The sequence below is a fragment of the Aptenodytes patagonicus genome, chromosome 14 (genome assembly GCF_965638725.1).
Source record: "Aptenodytes patagonicus chromosome 14, bAptPat1.pri.cur, whole genome shotgun sequence".
NCBI classification, from domain to species: domain Eukaryota; kingdom Metazoa; phylum Chordata; class Aves; order Sphenisciformes; family Spheniscidae; genus Aptenodytes; species Aptenodytes patagonicus.
Window position 1 is genome coordinate 16389839 of NC_134962.1, and position 23350 is coordinate 16413188.

Sequence of the window (23350 nt, forward strand, 5' to 3'; positions counted from 1 at the left end):
TGCCGGTTATCAGCGTTACCGTGGCAACCCAGCACCACGGATGGCCCTCGGCCCGTTAAGATATTCTTGTAACTTCAGAGGAGCACTAGCCTAGCCTGCAGGGTTGATTTGACAATCCGTGATTTTTACTGTAGTGTGTGTATACGTGTATACACACGCACACACACACACACATATATATATATACTCTGTGTGTGTATATACACAGTTCTTTCCAGGGACGCGGCCCGGAAGGTTGCTGTGGGAGGCGAGGGGCTGACCGGGCCCGAACGACTCCCTGCTGCTCCGGGCAACCTCAGCGCACGGGCAAAACCCCAGCTGCGGCCTGGGAACCGAGCGCTATTGCGAAGCGTCCGCCTGAGCTTAGCGCCAAAGGCGAGGCACACAAACCGCAGCCACGGGCGAACCGGAGGGGAAGCACCGCCGCGCCGCGCCGCGGCCCTCACGGCCAGGTGGCCCCTCAGGCCGCCGCGAGCATGCGCAGCGCCTGGCGCGGAGCACGCCGGGACTTGTAGTCACCGCGCCCCTGCGGCCGCTGAGCGACTCGGCGCGTGCGCAGATCCCGCCCGACTTTGTAAAGTCGCTGCCTCAGGTTGGGCCGGACCGGCTGCCATCTTGGCCGAGGGACGGAGGAGCTGCTACGCCGCCGTGCCCGGTGAGGGGAGCGGGGGTCCGCGCTGCGGGCGGGGCGGAAAGGAGCAGGCGAAGGCGGCGGTAGCGTGGGGACGGGACCCTGCGGGGCACGGCACGGCACGGCGGCCCCGCCGCTCTCCTCGGTTCCGGGCGGCCGTGGCGCGGAGGCAGGGGGGCGCGGGGGACCCCGGCGGGCGTAGGCCTGGCTTCTTGAGGGGCTTCTCGCCCCCGGGAGGGCCTCGCTGAGGGAGGCGCTCCCCGCGTGCTGCCTCCCCGGGCCCCGGGGGGGACAGTTCTTGGGCCGGGGGCCGGGCTGGGGTGGCAGCATCGTTCCTTCCCCGGCGCACGGGGCGGCGGTCCCGGGACGCCGGCGCTCCCCTGCGAGGACTGCCTGGCCCCGCCGCCCCTTCTCCGGCGCTGCCGGCCTGCGCTGCGGAGCCCTTTCTCTGCTCCGGCTGGCGGGGGCACCTGCCCGGACCCCGCGCTGGAGTGCCCGTTTCCCCCAGCTCTGCATCGCTCGCTGCAGTTGTCCCCAGCAGTATTTGCTTCCCCTCCCCGGTCGGACCCTGCCATCCTTTTCAGGCTCCTTGTCGCTGAGATCAGCCTCTAAACCTTCGCCCTCTTAAGGCCTTAGGGATTCGCTCCCGTCAGAGGCTTTGCTTTCCGGCAGTCGTTCCGTAGCACAGCCCTCTTTCCAGCCTCTGTATTCAGCCCACTCTAAGGAGCGCGTCCCCTCTGTCCTGGGGTCTCCTTCCAGATGAGGCTGCTGCTGCCGCTTTACGAGGGTTCGCTGCCTTTGTCTTGTCAGGGTACAGCCGTGCCTTGAAGTAATGTTTCCCAGCGATAAAGCATGACTATAGCTGGAGGTTTATGCTGAACTGTGTTCCCTCTTGTAAACACAAGAGAATGGCAACGCTAGTGCCACCCTTTATTTTGGAAACGCGGACAAGTTCTAGCTGTTAACCCTCCCGCTTCTAAATATGGTGTCTTTGACCTTGTGTGTCAATAGTATTCAGATAAAAGCAGAGGAGGGTGTTTGAGGATGCCTTTATCTAATTGGTTCTGATATCCAAGAATTCAGATTGTTTGAATAGCTGTAATTTGTGATGTTAAATTGACAAAAGAACTTCAGGTCTGTGTGTGATGCAGAGAGAAAGGCGAGTGTAGCATTTGGGATATCTGTTGTCATTTGTGTGGCATCCTTCACCCTTGAAGCTTCAGAAAATATCCCCAGCAAAACTTAACTTTATAGCTTAGTTAGAATTGAAGAAATCAGAAACCAGGGTATTTTAGACCATCTTTTCCCAATATATTATTGCTTATTTTAGTGAGTTTCTCATTGTTTTGTTTGGTCTCTGCTACCCTGCCACTCATCTTTGTCAAAGTGAAAAGGAGAGAAATCCGGACTGATATTTGTAAGAAGACAGTCTGTGTTGAGAGAATGACGGTAGATCCAGCTATTGCTTCCTTGTATTTACCTGAAAAAAGGCATAGATGTTTAAGAATGAAACATGAACTGCAAGCTGTCTTCAGTTCTGAGGATTTTAATGCTTAAAAAAAAAAAATCTTGTTTGAAAAAAACAAATTTAAATTATTTTCTCTCTTACAGCAAAAGTCCCAAGCAGTTCTAATTTAATTACAGTTACATTGTGCTTTGCTACAGCCGTTTTAATCTGAACTTGGTCTAGTGTGCATTCTTAGTTGTGGTTTGGCTGACAGTTTTAATTGCTACACCAAATGCATTCACCTCCAAGTGATCATCGGAATAATATGTAGCATTCTGATCCAAAGTGAATTTTTTCTCTTTAAAACAAAGAACCGATACAGTACATGTGAAAGATGATGTTACAGTGGAAAATAACTGAGACTTCTGAGTGCTAACTTTGAAAGCTTCTTACAGATTAAACAGTTATTTTGGGGCTTAAGAGAGATTAAGAGAAGATTATTTATATGAATTTATTAGTTAAGCAGCATCACCTCATTTTCTTCCCTCAGTTTTCTCTCCCTTCTTAAAGTTCTGTTTCTTCTGTGGTGAAACAGACCTGAAATATGAAGTTGTCTTGTTTCCTTGTTTCTAAGTTTCAAAATGGTTTGGGGAAGTTACCTACAGAATAAATAAGCTACTAGGATGGCACGTAGTAAAGTAGCATGATGTTTCTCTTGTAGAGTTTAAATTAATCATTGTTTATAAGAAAGCTTGCCTTAGGACTGCTTGAAAAATATGTTTCAGGAGAGATTTACAAAATAAATTAATTTTCTTCTATTTTACAGCATATGCAATAGATAAGTCGCTTCTCAACAGCATTATCAGTTAGTATCAATCGATGATAGCATCTGAACAAACATCTTTTGTAATTTTAAGCTTTTAAACAAAGTGGTAAAAGTATTCAACCATAGTGAAGTGCTTTTCATGTTGCAGCAAAAACAATTTGATTTCTGCTTAAAAGCAAAGAAAAGAGTCTGTAGGGTTAGAGCAGAAGAAAAACTCCTTGCAAATGGTAATGGTGAAGCTTCTGGGAGTGCTATCACTGATGCTGTTTATTTTTAAGCCTTTCTGTTTGGCTATCCAGTTATGTTCATGTAATGTTCTAATTTCTGCCAGTCTGCTGTACTTATATGTAACTGAAGGAACTACTTTGTGCCCTTACACCTAAGGAAAGCCAATATGTGTGCATAACCTAGAGGAGAGTATTTGCCTCAGCTGCTTACTGTAACCGTACTTTGCCCAACTATAGAAGCACTTTAAAGTGTGTGCTCACCTCAGAAGAGGACAGACAAGCCATGATTATGGTCTACTTTGGGAGTATTCTGTTTTTCTAGATATTTACTTTTCACTGTCTCATAAATTGAGTATTTTTAAAGGTTTTAGGCAATCCTTCTTGGGCTTGGTTTGACTGTTACCTGAGCTAATTCTGTGTCCACATTTTGGAGAGGGAAAGGTAGTTTTTCTTCTTCATCCCTCTCATCTGAAGAATAAAGCAGTATGGACTTGAGCATTTTCTGTAAGTGACTGGCATTCAAGTTTTACTTATTGTAGCGCAGAGTTGCTGCAGTTGAAGGATTGATCTTTTTCTATATAAGAATTGCAAGTTACACGTAATAGAAATGAAAGTATTGTAACAAACAGGGAAAGAGCATTTTAAAGAAACGAAGGCCCTGTTTCATATGACCAGCTCTTACGTTATGCCTCGAATTTCTAATTTTACTACAGTGGGACGTAGAACAAACTTCCTGGTAAAACATCAAGGGCAGATTTCCCCCCCATCCCTGCCCCATGTCGGGGTTTAACCCCAGCCAGCAACAGAGCACCACACAGCCGCTCGCTCACTCCCCTGCCCCTGCCGGGCTGGGGGAGAGAAACAGAAGAGTAGAAGTGAGCAAACTTGTGGGTTGATAAAGACAGTTTAATAATTGAAGTAAACTAAAATAATGATAATAGAATATGCAAAGCAAGTGATACACGATGCAATTGCTCACCACCTGCTGACCGATGCCCAGCCAGTTCCCGAGCAGCGGCCCCCCCGGCCAGCTTTCCCCCAGTTTCTGTACTGAGCATGACGTCCCATGGTATGGAATGTCCCTTTGGCCAGTTGGGGTCAGCTGTCCCGGCTGTGCCCCCTCCCAGCTTCTTGGGCACCTCCAGCCTGCTCAGTCGGTAGAGCATGGGAAGCTGAAAAGTCCTTGACTAGTGTAAGCACTGCTCAGCAACAACTAAACCATCGGTGTGTTATCAACATTGTTCTCATCCTAAATCCAAAACGCAGCACTGTACCAGCTACTAGGAAGAAAATTAACTCTGTCCCAGCCGAAGCCAGGACACCCTCTGAGGAAACACGATACTAGATCTTGTTACGCTGGTTATTCAAATCATTTTTTAAAACTTGGCAGTATGTTAATATACTGTTCTTTTTTTTAAAAAAAGTTTTATTACAGTCCTCCCATTTAGAAACTGATAATGCCTGCCTTCCACCCACCTGCCTGAGCTATTCTAAACTGTGCTGGTAGGAGAGGCCTGTTGTTTCAGTCATGAACAGAACTACTTACATGTTTGCATTTCGATCATTGATTTTGAAGTTCACAGCTTAGACTCAAATGGTATTGTTGTTGAGCAAGAAAAGGCCTATTCTTTTCAGGTGGATTGTTAAACTTTTATTGTATGGAACCCTGTTTCTAATAAAAAAGTGAAAGTTAAGTGACTTACCTTGTACCTGAAATGTGGAGATCTTGGGTTTTGGATTGGGTAGGTCGTGATATAGAAGCTGGAGCTTTGAAGAGGGGGTTAATATTGGCCTCTCTAAAATATTTATGCTCTGTTTTCTGTTCTTTATAAGTCTAGCGTTTTGTCAAGGGTAGCCTTTGGACATACTTTTTCTCTTTTAGTATTAGCTAGATACCTGGTAATGTTTTTAGAGTTTAATACTAAGGAAAAGAAAGATCAGTTAAGGTTTAAAGCGATCTTGAATAGAAAAAGACAAAGTAAAGACAAGTCTATAATCTGGTTTTGATTTATTCATTAATTCGTCAAATGGATAGCCATTTGCAGTGAAATATCCATCAAGAATATAAAATTTGTGACTGGGAGCGTGTTCATTTACTTAAAAATAAAACGGGCTCTTTGATTCCTTCAGTTTCACATGATTGTGATGGAACTTTTGCCTGTGCAAGTCATTTGTAAGTGGTTACTGCCCTTTTTAGCTTTGCCTCATCCAGTACAGTGAAAAAAGCTAAGGAAGACTAGATGCTGAGCAAGTTGAAGAGTATGTACTGAGACATAGAAGAGTGGATTGTGTTAATTTTTAACATGCTTTTGGTCAGTATCCATCCCTAGTGCCTGCTCCTATCCCCAGTGCTAGCTGTCTTTTAATTACATATTAATAATAGTTACTGTTGCTTGACAGCTAGAGTGGACAGATATCCACATTTTTATTTCTTCACTGCTGGTTTCATAAACATTTGAATGGATTAAGACCTGTTGCTCCAAATACTACATCTGTACTTTTCTGACACATTAATTTTTGCTCTGCCAGTGCCATGAGCTGTTCTTCTCTTGATTTATTTGCAAAGCAGCTAGATGGAGTGAGTTTGTTCTTTATAAGGATTCCTCAATTTTAAAGATATTTTACTTTGGCTTGTCAGAGCCTGAGTTAATTGACCTTTGGATCACTCTGATTAATTTCTTTTCATAGGGTTTGCCTCTACAAGTGCATGTGTGCCTTGCGTGTATAGGTATGCATGTATTTCCTACTGCTGTAAATATATCATTTCAGAGATTAGATAAAAAATGTGATGATTAATATATAGAAATGTTCATAAGGTTATAATGTGTTTGGTCTAATCTTTAACCAGGCTTGTTAACTTCTGTGAAAGTGATGAGCTGCATATTTTCACTAGATTTTACCTGAAGTTGAACACCCTTTCCTATCTATTAAGACAAGACCTCCCGGGGCGATCCTGCATATGAAGGGCACTTCACTCTACAAAGGAAGTGAGAAAAAAGAAAATACAGGAGCTTGGAAGATAAAAAGTAACAGTGTGACACTGACTTGTTTTTTGTATAAGGATAGCAAGGCTGCTTCTGTTCTTAAATGTATGCGATTCATCCAGTGCATGTGTTGTCATCAATGACGCAGTCTTCAAAGCAGCTTCTTATTCCAGCAGTTTGAAGGGGAATAATGTGTATAATGATAACAGGAAAGAGGAAGGAAATACTGAAGGTTCAGGAAAATGCTCTGACCACCTCAATCTACATTAAAAAAGTTTCTATAGCTATCCAAACTAAATAGCTGTCACCTGTGTTTTCAAGGTTTTTTTACATTGTGTTATTTAGTAAATACTGGCCATGTGTAACATTTCTAATTCCATTTAAAAGTGTTCATCACCTAAAGATACAGAGGAAAACTTACTATCAATGGGCAGTACTTCTGCAGATAATTGGCGTACTCCATTTTGTGCTTGTTAAATTGAGTTTACCAGTAAGATATTAGAATATCTTTTTTGTCTTTTGCAAACGCGGCATGTGCTGTGTATTAGAATGACCAATTTCCAGAGCAATGCTACATTTGTTAAACATTTGCCTGAACAAAATCTCGTTCAGGTCAATGAATAAGCTATCACAAGGCAATGGTGTTCTCATTGTTCTTTTTTTGCACCCATCGAATCAGTGTATTTAACCCCTGTTCTGAAATCTAATTTGGGCAAGTGGATTTGCTCTGTATGGAAACCTGTTGACATTGCTGGTGGTTTATTTAGGTATTCTCAATGGTTTAAAGGTTTTAAACATAGTCCTGTGAGGTGTGGCATATCATTACTTTTTTCTTTTCCCTTCCTTTCCACCCCTCATCAGGCCCTCAGAACTACAAGATGTTTATGGCATTAGTGACAATTTGAGTTATTAAGGCAAAAGACAACATTTAAGAAAAGTCTTGCTTTCATCTGGGATGTGAATGTCTGAACAAAATTAGAGGTAAAAATGCTTTCAGACTAATGTGTGTTCACTTCAAAGCTGTGAACTTCTCAGTGAACTGTATGTTTGAGCGTAGAAGATACCAACAAAATTAAATTCACAGTTAAGGGTGGACGATGTGGGAGTTGAGAGGGGAGAGACTTTGTTAGACGGTAATGATAGGGATGGGATCTATTATGAGAGAAAGCCTGTGCCACAGCTGGGATTTCTTTGGTTTTTGCAATTTCACTTCCTATTTTTGAAATAGTAAACTCTGTACTTTGTATTTTGTATTTCTGCCTTCATGACTTATAATCAAACACAGTTCTTATGCATTACAAACTAAATAAACAAAGTCTGAACAAAATTTAGAAGAACAATTGTCAGAACTCTTCATGTGACTTAGACTCAGGGTTTGTATCTGGAAGAATGCTTTGCTGATTAAGAAGGTCATTACATAGCATTGTAACCCTATGGGCCTATACTTTTACTTCAGTATGTGAGTACCTTTTTGGTTTGCCACATAGTGCGTGGACAGGTAAGCCGTGAAGGGGTGTATGTATGGTGTAATAAGTGTGTTCACACTGAATTACACTCCTTGTATAGAATACTTTGCCAGGGCATGCAAAGTATGCCTGTGTTACTAAAAAAATAAATAAATTGTTTTGTAGTTATCAGGGGCCCTAGGCTTTTTTTTTAATGAATTTAAACAGGTCAGTAAATGTCAATTTAGCACTAGAATTGGCACAAAGATAGGGAGGGACTCTGTGACTGGGAGGAGCGTAAAGGGGAAGGTGGGACCACCCCTTCAGCAATATACAAGCTGCCACAGTAGAGCTCACCATCTGCGCTCCCCTGATAGCTGCAGCAACTGTATTTCTGTCACTCTTACTGTACAGTTACCTCTGACTCACTGTCAAGTTTTAGTTTAGGAGACAGTTCTAAGCTTCTTCACAGACCTGCGGGCTTTAAGCTGTATCCCTGCAGTATGGCGATTCCCTTGAAATTGAAGGATGCAATTAATGTTTGTTGTTAGCAGATAATCCTGTTCTTTTTTTAAATGTGCAGTTGTCAGTACTTCATATAGAAGATCTAGGACGTAAAGACTGAAACTTTAATTCAAGGATTTTATTTATTACTACAGTCAGAAGTCTTGGGTAACCCAAGATTTCAGAAGAGAAGTCTACTTTATCTTCTGATAAAGGGTAAAAGGGCTTTAGGGCAGCCCCACAAAAAACAAGTTAAATGGAAGTGCTGAGAATATTGAAATAGTGGTGCAGTTCTAAGCCATCTTTTTCTTATAGTTTCTGTTTTCTTTTTCAGAGAGACATGAGCTGGAATGTAGCAAGCAGTTGCATTTTGCAAGGTTGGGATGGTTGTATTGTCCACTCCTGGCTATGCTTTCATGTTGCTGTCTGGTCACTTGCCAAAGATTCCTAGGAAGCAGGTGATGGACTTCTGTTGCAATTAGAAAACATGAAGATGATTCTTCTGGAACTGAAGATTTTGCTTGCAGCAGTTTGCAGTTTTAGAAAAGACAGCAACCCATAGTAGACTTTCAGATACCTCAGTGTTTACTTAAATAATCTCCTTTTTTTTTTTCAGAAATTCTCATTTCCATTACATCTTTTGGATTTGTGTGCTTTACTTTAATAATGCATAATTTAGGTTGGAAGGATGAAACCTTTATTTCTGGCTGGCATTGAGTTTAGCACACAGGAATATTACTTCATTTTGTTGCAAATACTGGATTCCAGTTCTAGTTTCTTTGTTTGTAATGCTTAAGAGCATTCAGAGAAGCAGCTTATTTTTCTTATGGGGCAACGTATGTATATTCATACCTTGGTAACTAGTTAACTGTAAGAATTTCAGTGCATTGGCTACAGTAGCTCTTTTCCTACAGCTGAGTTCAAAGTTAATCAAGAGGAACTGTGTTTTATACCATCTAATTTGCTAAAGCAAGTACAAGCAGCAAGTGACAAAGAACTTTCTTTTTCAAGAGATTTCAAATGATCTGCAGATTTGTGGTTGTCACTGGTAGTAGAGAACGATTCATCATTTCTTTGATGAGCCTTGCCAGGTTGAATTGCAGATCTGTGCAGTCTGTTTTGGATTATTGCTCAGGTACCTACAGTGGCAATCTGTTTAGCAAGATAGTTTTTGTCAGGCGAAATCACTTGCCAGTGTCTTTCTACGGATACCTCCATGGCCCTTTTATCTGTGTTCTTGGGAGCAAAGAAACGGAAGTGTATCTGGGGCTCTCTTCATTGTTATACCCCCAGAGGGAGGTACCTTTGTACATGTGTGAACCTTCATCAGTGCTATTGAACACTTAAACAAGGTGTGTTGTGTGCTGTACGGTTCTGTACAGAACATACTAAAGAATCATGTTTAGGTTAATGTAGATACCAGCTTTATTATGCTTTTGAAAAATGTATCTGCTAGATTTGAGTCTTCCGAGTGATAGGATCTGGTTTTGGTTCTGGGTTTATAGACTGCTGGTAAACAACAGCCTTTCAAAAGGCTACTTTTAAAAATGTTCTTTAAAACAACTGTAATAGTGGGTGAAGTCATTCTTAGTAATGAATACAGATAATAGTGTAATTTAACGGTCAAGCTTTCTGGTTTTTTTTCCATTCCCCCCAGAGTTAAAAACTCTATGTAGGTTTGTTTGAATAAGGGCGTGCATCAATAATGAAATGTAGCACTGAGAATGGAATGGGGAAATATGCTGAAGCAAGCATTGAGCTGTAAACAAGAAGAAAAACTAATGGCCGGAGATTACGAAATCCTCTGTAGATGCTGTCCTCTGTTAATAACTGAATACATAACTGCTTCTAAAGTGACTTGTTTAAAAGCTGCAAGGTGGATGGTGAAACAGAAGGTGGTAGCCTTGTATTTTGTTTTACTGTGAGAGTTTATAATATAGAAATTTTTTCTTATTGACACTTCAAAAATAATGCCTTTGAAATACATTTAAAAATAGCTGTAATACAAAAACGTTAGTTTTCTTCTGATGCCGAATCACAAAATAACCAGTCAAATTAGTTAAAGCTTAAGTGGTTCTCCAACATATCTACTAATATCAGTCTTTTATCTCTCTTCCTATGAGCATCAAATTAAGTTCTGCAGTTTCTGAAATTTGCTCGTGAAGGTTAATGATTTCCGCCTTTTTAATTGGAAAATAACATAAAACTGTAATCTGAACTGTGGTGCTATGTGAGTATTTCTATAATAATGAGATAGGGAAGCTAAATGTATGCACTGGGAGCTGTGAAATGAGTGAAAGTTAGTGGATATGTTAAAACCATAAGGCTAAAGTGGTAGAACAGCACATTGATGTGAATTTATCAGCTTGATATGCAGCTATATTATGCCTCCATGATCAATTTACCTGTACATATCATTGGGATTTTTGGCAGCATCATTGTTGTTTGGTTTTAGTATCAAAGTGAAACTCCATTGCCATTCTTTCCCACTGAGGTTTGGATTAATTTATATAGATATCTAGGAGAAACTTCTAGAAACTGTTAGAGGATCAACATCCTTTAAGTGACACTCCAGCCCAAATTTGTCACACATGGGATATTTTTAATGTAAAATAGAGTAATGAGTTTGATTGAAAGTGCTGCAGAGATTGGGACAGAGGCTTTATAGATGCGTGGGAGAGAGATGGAGCAACATACGGGTAACTGTCAGATTTGCTCTGGAAAGTTATCACCATATGAGTTAAAATGAAGGAAATTCTTAAAGGTATGAACAGTTGGACACCTGCCAATAGCAAAGTAAGATGTCTTTTTGAATAAACAGAATGTCAACCATGATATTCAATGATTTCCCCATCTCTGATGTTATATAAATAATGAAGGGATAACACAGGTTCCAAGGCAGTGATATGTGAATGTTTTATGAAGTTTCTTTTTATGAGAATTAAAATAAGCCAGGAAAGCAGTGTGCATATGAAGTGTACAATGGCATTCTTTCTGTTAGGACAGTTGAACTTGGCCTTGATTTTTGCATGTTTTCTAATTTCAAGTTACCTGATTGTCATTAATTGAAGTTAGCTAACACTTCAGTATGTACAGTCTTGGACATTTTGCAGAAGATTGAATCAAGCTGTGTTGCTTTGCTCTTTATAATAGAGAGCAGCAATAAGGTAAATGAAAGTAGTTTTTAAAAGTGAGAAAAAATATCTAGTGTAGGCTTGTGCATTGAATTTTAATATAGGACTTGGGAAAAGCTGTAGAAGTTAAAGTAGATGACACTCAAGATGAAGATTACTGAACCTGAAGAAGGTGCGTGCTGGCTTATGCAGTCTGTGCCTTTCTATTCACACTAGTAAAACTTAAGCTGCAATCAATAACTGGGCACTGAAAGGGAACCTCAGTTTGAAAAAAAAAAATTTAAATCTATATAACCGACTTGATAGATTTCTCTTTAGAGGAGGAATCTGCTACAAGACAGAGACCTAAAGAGAATAAGCAGGAAGAACAACAGGACAGGTACAACAGGAATTACTGACTTTGTTTTAGGGAAGTCAAAGAATCACAGAATAATTGAGGTTAGAAGAGACTTCTGGACATCGTCTAGTCCAAACCCATCTGCTTAAAGCGAGGCCAATTAAAGCAGTCAGTAAGGTGTTCAGTCAGGTTTGGAATATCTCCGAGGATGGCAACTTAACCTCTCTTGACAAGCTTCTCCACTGTTCAACCATCTCACAGTAAAATAAATAACTAAATCCCCTGTTTTTAAGTGGAATTTCCTGTATTTTCATTTGTGCCCACTGCCTATTGTCCCATCACTGAGCACTGCTGGGGAGAGTCTGCTTCATCTCTTTTAACCCTTTATACCCCCTTCAGGTATTTATACACACTGATGAGATCCTCCCAAGCTTTCTCTTTTCCAGGCTTAACAATTCTAGTTCTCTCAGCCTCTCCCCATATGTCATGTTCCAATCACTTTATCATCTCTATGGCCCTTTGCTGGTGTCACTCCAGTATGTCTGTGTCACCCTTGATTTGGGGAGCCCAGAACTAGACACACTAGCACACCAGATGTGGTCTCACCGGTGTTGAGTAGAGGGGAAGGACCACCTTCCTCATCCTGCTAGTGATGCTTTTCCTAATGCAGCCTAGGATGTTGGTGACCCTTTTTTTTTTTACTGCAAGGAAGCATTGCTAGTTCATGTTCAACAGGACCAGTGTTTTCTGCAAAGTTGCTTTCTGACCAGCTGCCCCCCAGACTTCACTGGTGCATGGGTTTATTCCTCCCCAGGTGCAGAACTTTACACTTCCCTTTGTGGAACTCTTGTTTCATCAGCATATTTGCTGAGAGTGAGCTTGGTCCCATTGTCCAGGTCATAAATGAAGAAGCTAAACAGTATCGGCCAAGTATGTACTCCTGGAGTACAGCTCTAATGACTGGCCCCTGACTGGACTGTGTACTGCTGATCACAACCCTTTGAGCCTCGCAGTTCAGCCAGGTTTTCAGTCCACCCCACAGTCCTCTGTCTGGCCCATACTTCATCATCTTGTCTATGAGGATGTTGTAGGAGACAGCGTCAAAGATAATCAGCATCCACTGCTGTCTTCTCAGTTACCAAGTCATCTTGTCATAGAAAGCTGTCAGGTTGGTCAAACATGATTTCCCCTTCATAAATCATAGAATCATTAAGGTTGGAAAAGACCTCTAAGATCATCGAGTCCAACTGTCAACACAACACCACCAGGCCCACTAAACCATGTCCCTAAGCGCCTCATCTACACGTCTTTTAAATACCTCCAGGGATGGGGACTCCACCACTTCCCTGGGCAGCCTGTTCCAATGTTTCACCACTCTTTCAGTAAAGAAATTTTTCCTCACGTCCAATCTAAACCTCCCCTGGCGCAACTTGAGGCCATTTCCTCTCGTCCTATCGCTTGTTACTTGGGAGAAGAGACCGACCCCCACCTCGCTACAACCTCCTTTCAGGTGGTTGTAGAGAGCGATGAGGTCTCCCCTCAGCCTCCTTTTCTGCAGGCTAAACAACCCCAGTGCCCTCAGCCGCTCCTCATCAGACTTGTTCTCCAGACCCCTCACCAGCCTCGTTGCCCTTCTCTGGACACGCTCCAGCACCTCGATGTCCTTCTTGTAGTGAGGGGCCCAAAACTGAACACAGTATTCGAGGTGCGGCCTCACCAGGGCCGAGTACAGGGGCACAATCACTTCCCTACTCCTGCTGGCCACACTATTTCTGATACAGGCCAGGATGCCATTGGCCTTCTTGGCCGCCTGGGCACACTGCCGGCTCATGTTCAGCCGGCTGTCGACCAGCACCCCCAGGTCCTTTTCTGCCAGGCAGCTTTCCAGCCACTCTTCCCCAAGCCTGTAGCGCTGCATGGGGTTGTTGTGGCCGAAGTGCAGGACCCGGCACTTGGCCTTGTTGAACCTCATACAGTTGGCCTGGGCCCATCGATCCAGCCTGTCCAGGTCCCTCTGCAGAGCCTTCCTACCCTCGAGCAGATCAACACTCCCGCCCAACATGGTGTCATCTGCAAACTTACTGAGGGTGCACTCAATCCCCTCATCCAGATCATTGATAAAGATATTAAACAAGACCGGCCCCAAAACTGAGCCCTGGGGAACACCGCTCGTGACCGGCCGCCAACTGGATGTAACTCCATTCACCACAACTCTCTGGGCCCGGCCGTCCAGCCAGTTTTTGACCCAGCGCAGAGTACACCTGTCTAAGCCGTGAGCTGCCAGCTTCTCTAGGAGAATGCTGTGGGAGACGGTGTCAAAGGCCTTACTGAAGTCCAGGTAGACCACATCCACAGCCTTTCCCTCATCCACTAGGTGGGTCACCTGGTCATAGAAGGAGATCAGGTTGATCAAGCAGGACCTGCCTCTCATGAACCCGTGCTGGCTGGGCCTGATCCCCTGGTTGTCCCGCTCATGCCTTGTGAGCGCCCTCAAGATGAACCGCTCCATAATCTTCCCCGGCACCGAGGTCAGGCTGACAGGCCTGTAGTTCCGCGGATCCTCCTTCCAGCCCTTCTTGTAGATGGGCGTCACATTGGCAAGCCTCCAGTCGTCCGGGACCTCCCCCGTTAACCAGGACTGCTGATAAATGATGGAGAGTGGCTTGGTGAGCACTTCTGCCAGCTCCCTCAGTACCCTTGGGTGGATCCCATCTGGCCCCATAGACTTGTGAGCGTCCAGGTGGCGTAGCAGGTCATTGACTGCTTCCTCTTGGATTATGGGGGGTTCATCCTGCTCGCCGTCCCTGTCTTCCAGCTCGGGGGGCCGAGTACCCTGAGGATAACTGGTCTGCCTGTTAAAGACTGAGGCAAAGAAGGCATTGAGTACCTCAGCCTTTTCCTCATCCTCGGTGACAATGTTCCCCCCCGCATCCAATAAAGGATGGAGATTCTCCTTGGCTCTCTTCTTGTCATTAATATATTTGTAAAAACATTTTTTGTTGTCTTTAATGACAGCGGCCAGATTGCGTTCTAGCTGGGCTTTTGCCTTTCTCATTTCCTCTCTGCACAACCCAACAAGATCCCTGTACTCTTCTAGAGTCGCCTGCCCCTTCTTCCACAAGCGGTAAACTCTCCTTTTTTTCCTGAGTCCCAGCAAGAGCTCCCTGTTCAGCCAGGCCGGTCGTCTTCCCCGCCCGTTCTTCTTACGGCGTACAGGGACAGCCTGCTCCTGCGCCTTTAAGACTTCCTTCTTGAAGATCGTCCAGCCTTCCTGGACCCCTTTGCCCTTCAGGACCATCTCCCAGGGGACTCTCAACCAGCGTCCTGAACAGGCCAAAGTCTGCCCTCTGGAAGTCCATGGTTGTGGTTTTGCTGCCCCCCCTCCTTACTTCACCAAGAAGCGAGAATTCTATCATTTCATGGTCGCTAAGCCCAAGACGGCCTCTGACCACCACATCTCCCACCAGTCCTTCTCTGTTAGTAAACAGCAGGTCGAGCGAGGCACCTCCCCTGGTAGGCTCACTTACCAGCTGTGTCAGGAAGTTGTCTTCCACACACTCCAGGAACCTCCTAGACTGCTTCCTCTCTGCCGTGTTGTATTTCCAGCAGACGTCCGGAAAGTTGAAGTCCCCCACAATCCATGCTGAGTAATCCAAATCACCTTCCTGACCATAATATGTCTGGAAATGGCTCCTATGAGAATTTGCTCCCTGACCTTCCCTGGGATTGAGATGAGACTGACCAGCCTGTAGTTTCTTGGATCATCCTTCTTGCTCTCTTGAAGAAGGGAGTGACATTTGCTTTTTTCAGTACCCAGGAATGTGGAGAGTTGAGTGACCTTTTCACTTTTACATGGCACAGTATGGGCTTCGCTGAGCTCAAACATGACTTCAGAGATTTATCAGAAATTTTAGTTTTGATGAATGATTTTCTCTAGTGCATAGAATGAATGGGAAAAGAAACTTCAGTTTTTCAGCATCTCTGTAGACGCTTAATACTTCTTGAAAATTATCTTCCTTGTGAAAAGAAACATTTGTATTTACACAGATAGCGGTACTCAGTTACTGGTCTTCCTTCCACATGAAACAAGTAGTTCTGTGGTCCAGCTCATTGCTTAGGCCTCAGAGAAGCACAATCTGTTACCCTATTTGAAGACACAAATACTTTGTTCTTTATGACAGAGCTTTTTTTTTTTTTTTTTTTTTACCTACAGCATTAATCGTTCAAGTTAAATAGATGTATGCTTTAAATGCAATCTTAATCTATTTAACTAAAAAGATCCTTATTATTTACTTAATTTTGACAGCTGTGGTCATGTATTTCCAGTAGTTTTGCAGAAACAATTTTCTAGCCTAGATGTTGTGCAGAAGAAGGGAGAAAGCAGATCTATCCCAGTGATGGAGAGTGGGAAACTTTGGGGTTTCCTTTTTATGTTTTTATAAAGGAAGATGTTCTGTGAAAGAATCTCCTCTGAAACTGTCAAAACAGAGTGAAAGGTAGAAGTCTTGAAACAAAATGACTAAGCATACTCATGCATGAAAATACCTATATCCGCATTCACAGAATTAGAGAGAACAGAGGTAATGCGAAAGAATGAGCTTGAGTCAGTGGACGTAACTTAGACCTGTGGAGGTTTTCCATATGGCCAGAATGCATACCAGAGGGGAATAGGTGAAGAGGAAAGAGGGAATGCATGTGTATTAATATTTTAATTGTTTTCATTTGGACAAGGGGTGCACTTTGGAAATGAATCCCCTGGTTGTTCTCACAGACTGCACTTTGATTTGACTTGTGAAATGAGCTTGGATCAAGGAAGCTGAATTGCTTTTGGATGAAACTAAACTGGAAGGTGCAGTCCAATTGGTGTGGGGCTGTGGTATCAGAGTAGAGCTGTTCCAAAATAAAACTCCAGAAGTGTATACAATGTCGGTACTGGGTCTACAGACCTATCGTACTTCCTAGCTCCACTTCTATCACATTGCATTGCTTGCCAATGTGGACATAGTACAGCAAATCAGATTACGGAAGGTAGAGTGAGAGTTCAAAGACTGTCATCGCTGGAAAAAGCTGTTGCCATTCTAAAAGATGCCATAATAAAAAAGAGACAGGTCAACTACTGTATTTCTGAAAGGTGTGTGCAAGGAGTTTTTAGAAAGATTAGAGTACAGGAGGTGAAAAAGGGGTCTGTCACAAAAGAGGAGTCTGTTTTGGCAAGTATTTCCCTCAGTGAAGCTTAGAAGCCATAAGACAAATGCAATAAGCTAATACAAGCTAAAAGGGAATAGACCTATTTTTAAATACAACTTTTAGAAAGGAATTATTTTAATTTTCCTTGAACGTGTACAATATGAACGAGTGTAGAAAATGAAGAAGCAGTAAAAGTCTTCAAGAAAAAAAAGAAACGAACCAAAAAAACCCCTAGATTGATAGAAAGGGAAGCATTTGTATGGATTTGTATTGATAAAAGGTGCAGGGAAACACACATCCTAAGGTGTTAAAGGAATAGCTATTACGTTCGCTAAACCCAGAGTTATTTTTGGAAAACAGTGAGATGGAGAATGCTTCAGAAGGAGTTAGCTTAGAAGCTCTTCTCAGTCTTTCAGTTGAGAGCCATATGAAATGAATGTACAAACATATATTGGAAAAATTATTACACTTCTAAGAATTAAATCGTAACAAAATAAATCTTGTCATATAAAATGTTTTTTTAGAACTATTAGATTTGGCCTCCAGTTTTAGTAAAGCAGTTTGATTTACGGTTTGCATGAAGTCCTGAAAGAAGTAAATTATCTTGACTGTGAGAAATCTCTTATGAAATGAAAGTTGGCTTGTAATTAAACTTGACTGGAAGGTGACTGCTTAGGGTAGAAGAGACAGTTGTCTTTGGACTTTACCTGTTTCACTTTATTCACTCTATTTCTCCATATTATTGCAAATATCAAGAGGAATAAAATTTATAAGGAATGCATCTTTAGGTTAACTTCATATTTTAACTTTTGTGTTAAATATGTTTTGTTTCTCTTGATACGTTTTAGTAGCAGTATGGCAGGGATATGTGAAAGGCCTGAAATGTTAGGAATGTAAGGCATTTGTGCACATTTATGCGTTAGGAAAATAGGATACACATTTGGGTAAAACCACAGAGCCACTCACTTTGTTGTTATTGTATCCGGAAACTTGAATATCTATTGAGATACCTTTATTACAACTTGTATCTTGCTACTAGTTTAGTGTACTGAACATTTTTATGAGACTCTGAGCAGCTTGGTCTAAATTTGAAGTTGGCCCTGTTCTGGGAGGGTTGGACAGGATGACCTCTAGAGGTCCTTTCCAGCATAAATTTTTGTGTGGTTCTATTAAAAAAAAACCCATTTGGGAGGAAATTAGAAAGTAATTCAAAGAAGTGTGTTCTCATTTTAAGATACCCTTGTTTCCTCATATGCTCTTTCAGTAACACATTTTCATTTGTTATTTTCAGATCATTTTTAGATAGTTTTTTTTAAATGCACAGCATAGGGGAGAACAAAAATATACGTAGGAAGGTTCTGAGAGATAAGATATAAATGCTGCTTCACAGTTGTTTAGACTATGTTAAGAAACATCTGAGAGTAAAACCAAGCAAACTTTTCTCATCCTGTGTGAAATTTTTCACAAGGCTTTGTACCACGGCTTTAAAGTCACTGACTGTTCTGTGTATTTTGTCTCCCTGTCCTTAATTTTCTAGGCACTTCGTAACAGGCAAAATTTTGTTTTTTATGGTGTATTATTTATCTTTCAAGTTTTGTTCATGTGTTTTATGTGAAATAACTTTTAATCCTTAAATATCATTGTTTTCAATATGGAAATGTTAATTTGTGTTTTTCCTGACTATTTCTACTAACTTCCTGCATTTCAGGAAAACTGTTAAAACTGCAAAAAGGTGGGTAAAAGGGAGGTGATTTGAAATATGTCTTAGTTAATAGATTACAAGTAAGAAAATTGCTTAAAGGGGAAAAAATAACTTGCAATTTTGACTTAATACTTTTGCTCTGGGTGATCACATTAAGATTATTTCATTGCCCTAATTAAAAATTAATTGAATAGCATGAATAAGTAGCTTATGGCTTGTGGATTTGTGTGAGAATCTCTTCTCACTACTGTGTCACGTAGCTGAAGCAGTGATAAGCGGAGGCCCCCAGGTAAATTCTTTCCTTTCTCTTCCGATAGCAACAGGCAGGAAGAGACTTTGGGTAAAGTTCTTCAGAAGATTTTTTTTTTTCATGCTTTCATGGTAAGGTCCGAAATAACCTGTTGCTAACATCAACATTAATATTTGACTGAGATGCTCAAGACTGGGATTTTTGCTTTGTAGGAACCTCTTAGCCTCAGAGCCAGCTGAAGTGTAAACATAGCTGTAGGGCTAAATGAGATTTTATAGGGCAGACAGAACAGAAAATATTGCTGCTTTTGGTAACTCTGTGTTTTGTAACTATCTTGGACTTCCTCTCTTCAAAGCTTCTTTGTGCTCAAAGTTGTCCTTTGTGATAAAATTTCAGTAGTGTTGATAAATATAATCTCTGAATTACAAAACAAATGCATGTATTTCTACAGTTAGGGTACAGTCTTACTTAGGTAAACCGTAACCATGGCTGCATGCTGTAGAATATTGTGTTTATGAAACAGCTGCAATTCAAAGAAAGCACTAATGCTTTTTGGATACTTGGTCAGCTTACTGTCAGTGCACCATTTAACAGTGACTGCTTGTAACTATCTGGCCACACTATCTGCTTTTCCCTTGAGAAAATTCTCTTCCAAGGTTACTACTGGAAAATGTTGTTTATACTTTCTAGGTACTTTCTTTTTAGAAACCTGGAAATGTAACAATGTTGGTTTTTAAAAGTGGAATGTAAAAAGGCTTTTTGCCTGTTAGGGCTCTGTCAATACATGTCTGTCGATTACATTGCTTCAGTCTTTGTGACTGTTTTGAATGTCCCTGAGGTTACAGCACAGATTTTTTTTTTTTTTTAACCTGTGTTTCCGCAAAGCTCCATATAGGACATGGTTCTCAGTGCAAGGAAGTGGAAGAATTAAGAGGGAAAGCTGTAATTAATTTCTGCAAGATGTGAGAGTTCTAATTGCTAGAACTTGATGCCTTTTTGTTAGAGATCTATAATAACAGTCTAACAGTCCTAATAACAGTAATTGTGTAAGGTCAGAGGAACTTTGGTATTTGGAGGTGCTAAAAGAATATTTCCCTAGGAGAGAAGAATATTGCTCATTCTGAGAAGTTGGTTCGCTATATAGTCATTCACCCCCAGTTCTGGAACCTCTTCAGGGCAGCAACTCCCTGATCATAATACTGTCAGCTGGTAGGTTTCAGATCATGAGTTTAATTTGTATGTTGGAAACTGAACTTCCTTTAAACCATCCTAAAAGAAATGGGATGCAGCTGAAATGTACTGGTCACAGTAGACTGGTGTGATGGGTTAACTGTGGCTGGCTGCTAGGTGCCCACCAAGCTGCTCTCTCACTCTCTTCAGCAGGAGGGGGGAGAGAATGAGATTGAAAAAGCTTGTTAGTTGAGATAAGGATGTGGAGATCGCTCAACCATTTACCCTCATGTGTAAAACAGGCTTGACTTGGGGAAGATTAATTTATTGCCAATTAAAAATAGAGTAGGATAGTAAGAAATAAAAACAAAACTAAAAACACTTTCCCCCCACTTCCCCCTTTTTTCCAGGCTCAACTTCACTCCTTCATTCCCAACTCTTCTACCTCCTCCCCACCCCGAGCAGCACAGGGGCGTAGGGAATGGAGGTCGCGGTCAGTTCATAACACTTTGTATTTGCCAGTCCTTTGTCCTCACGCTTTTCCTGTGCTCCAGCGTGGGGTCCCTCCCATGGGATACAATCCTTCACAGACTTCTCCAATGTGGGTCCTTCCCATAGGCTGAAGTTCTTCAAGAATTGCTCCAGCATGGGTCCCTTTCCATGGGGTGCAGTCCTTCAGGAACAGACTCCTCCAGCATGGGTCCCCCATGGGCCACAGGTCCTGCCAGAAAACCTGTTCCCATGTGGCCTCCTCTCCATGGACTGCAGCTCCTGCCAGGAGCCGGCTCCTGTGTGGGCTCTCCACAGGCTGCAGCTTCCTTCAGGACACATCCACCTGCTCCGGCGTGGGGTCCTCCACAGGCTGCAGGGTGGATATCTGCTCTAGCATGGTCCTATATGGGCTGCAGGGGGACAACCTACTTCTCCATGGGCTGTAGGGAAATCTCTTCTCTGTTGCCTGAAGCACCTTCTCCCTCTCTTTCTTCACTGACCTTGGTGTTTGCATAGTTGTTTCTCTCACATATTCTCACTCCTTTCTCATACAGCCGCTGCGCAGTGTTTTTTACCTTATATATGTTATCACAGAGACGCTACCAGCATCGCTGATGGGCTCAGCTTTGGCCAGCAGTGGGTCCATTTTGGAGCTGGCTCCGTTCAACATGGGCGCAGCCCCTGGTCACTTCTCACAGTGGCCACCCCTGCAGCTCCCCTGCTACCAAAACCTTGCCATGTAAATCCAATACAACCAACTACTATGAAGACAAGTTTGGGGCTAAATTTGATTAGTTGTCTTTGATAAGTTAAGTAAAAATGTTCTGTACTTATACCCTTAGGGATTTCTTACTCCATCAAGAAAAGGCAACCAACAGTGATTTAAAAATCTTGACCTATAGGGTAAGCTTCCAGAAGAGGGGGGCCTAGGAAAATAGTTTTGCCCATCATGAAATGGGTAAAAGAGCAAAAACCCTTATAAACAAACTTTTACTTTGCGAGTGTATTGTCAGCCCATGATAACACCTGGGTCCTTTCAGCCATAAAAGGAATAGGCTTGAATATCTGGTTTCTTGAATGAAAAGCAATTTGTCTTGCTCTGTGAGTAGCAAGGTAACTGCTTACCTTCCAGTCCGCAGATTGTAACATCATTCTGGTTGTGCACTACCACTGAAAAAATTTCCTGAAGCCTCATCACAGAAGTATTAAGATGAAACGTAGTTCTGAGTCAATGCAGTATTGTGTTGAAACTACATTATTACAAAAGATTTTTTTAAAAAAGAGTTTAAAAGGCCAAAATGAATTTCTAAAAGCAGTGGTTTGTAAAATGCAGGAGTTAATCCAGGTAATGTCCATTTAATACCAGTAAATCCAGAACTTTAAAAATCTGTTTGTGGTAGTTACAGCAATGCCAGTTTCACTGTCGTCTTGTCTGTCTTTCTAATACCAGTTTAATTCTCTCTACTGTGGGTTAACATGCATGCCAAGTTGAATATGTCCTGTTTTCCAACAGTGGTATTTAAGAACAGCCATTTTAAGTATTGCTCTATTTCTAAGATTACAGCAGTGAACGAGTTTTAGCTTACTGGTTTGCATATATGAATTGTTGTCCTCTTTGAAATGGATTGTATCATGAGAAGGAAATGGCTGAAATAAAAATAGACTATCTCTTTGTTTTCACAAATGGTTTTAATTATCTCGTGCAGCTCTGCAGTGGCTTTTCTTGCCAGGCTTTTTGGAATCAAGCAAAAGGCATATGATGTTCATGTACACTTTTGTCTTTTTTCCCCTCTTTGAGCATTCCTTAGAAGTTAGTAAAAGCTAACATCCTTTTAGTTAGGAAGGAAATTCATTGGCAAGTTATCTGAGTTGGTGGCAAAGCAACTTTTGTCCCTTTTGTCCTGCCTGCCACAGTTTTAGTCTAAGAACAGCTTGTGGTTGGGGAATTACTGATGTACTACTGAAAGGGGAAAAAACTGTCAAATTACATGATTTTTTTTTCTTTGAATTTTGTATATTGCAGTACTTTTTCTTTACACGTCTTTTTTCCAATTCTTTCATTTGGTATCAAATACTATATGTATGTAGAAAAAAGTCATATGAAATATTTCTGCTGAGGTGCAGGTTATACAAGCAGGCTTCTTGATGCATAGGAATGCTAATGAATGAATTATCTATAATTTTGATGTAAGTCTTTGGTTTGGGAGGCCTGGAGACATAGTTTAATTTTGATTGCAAGCAGTGTTGTTGGAAGCATTTTTCTCTGCAGGTTGAAGTTGATGGACCAGTTTTTCTAATCTGCGCAGTTTGCATAAGGAACACTAGTGATCCCTGGTATTGAGGTAAAAGTTACAGCGTGACTATGACTGGGTGTCTGGCCACGACATTTCCAGAGTTATTCTGTCTCTCCCTGGGCAATCTCTTTGTTTTGATAGTCAAGTTAAATGTTTTTCAGCTTTTCTGACTTAGAAACTTTGGATTCAGAAGAGCTTCCCATGTTCAGTTCTCTTTTGAAGTGGGTAGATAGGAAAAACAAGGAATCAGTGCTGAGGATTAGTGTTGCATAAATAATTGTCTGAGTGTTTTTAGGAAAGGTGTTTAGGGCTGTTAGTCTGTAGTTCCTTAGCCTTTGCTACTGTAATTTTAAATCTGTTCATGACACAGAATAGAGCCATCTTTTGATCCTATTGTAGAATATCAATATGGTGTCAGACTGATTATCATTCATGTTGTGTATGAGGTCGCAGGAAATTAGTATAACAAAACGCAGTGTGAGACTTTACAGGAAGGGAATGTGGTATTTACTTTTAAAATCTCAAATTAATTTTACCCACTCATACTCACTCTCATACATTTCATTTACTCTTTCTCTGACACTCGCGTACTCACAAGCACCAGGACGTTTCTGTGTGTTGAGGTGGTATGGCCAGTATCTCTTATGTGCAACATGGAGGATGGAACTAATGGTATCTGTCAACTGCTTTGGGTTCCTTTTGGTGACAACAAACTACTTT

At 41.9% G+C, this 23350-nt stretch overlaps 1 protein-coding gene across 4 annotated transcripts in view; it reads left to right on the plus strand.

Annotated features, from left to right (window-relative positions):
- The first annotated feature begins 569 nt into the window (after positions 1-569).
- ITCH (itchy E3 ubiquitin protein ligase) overlaps positions 570-23350 on the plus strand; it is a 63695-nt gene continuing 40914 nt past the window's right edge. The window contains exons 1-2 of one of the 4 annotated variants that reach the window (XM_076352490.1): positions 606-655; positions 6025-6157. The gene's annotated coding sequence lies outside the window, so the exon portion shown is untranslated. Of the gene's footprint in view, positions 656-6024; positions 6158-23350 lie in introns of all 4 variants that reach the window. The other 3 variants (XM_076352492.1, XM_076352491.1, XM_076352493.1) reach the window with 3 other exon arrangements.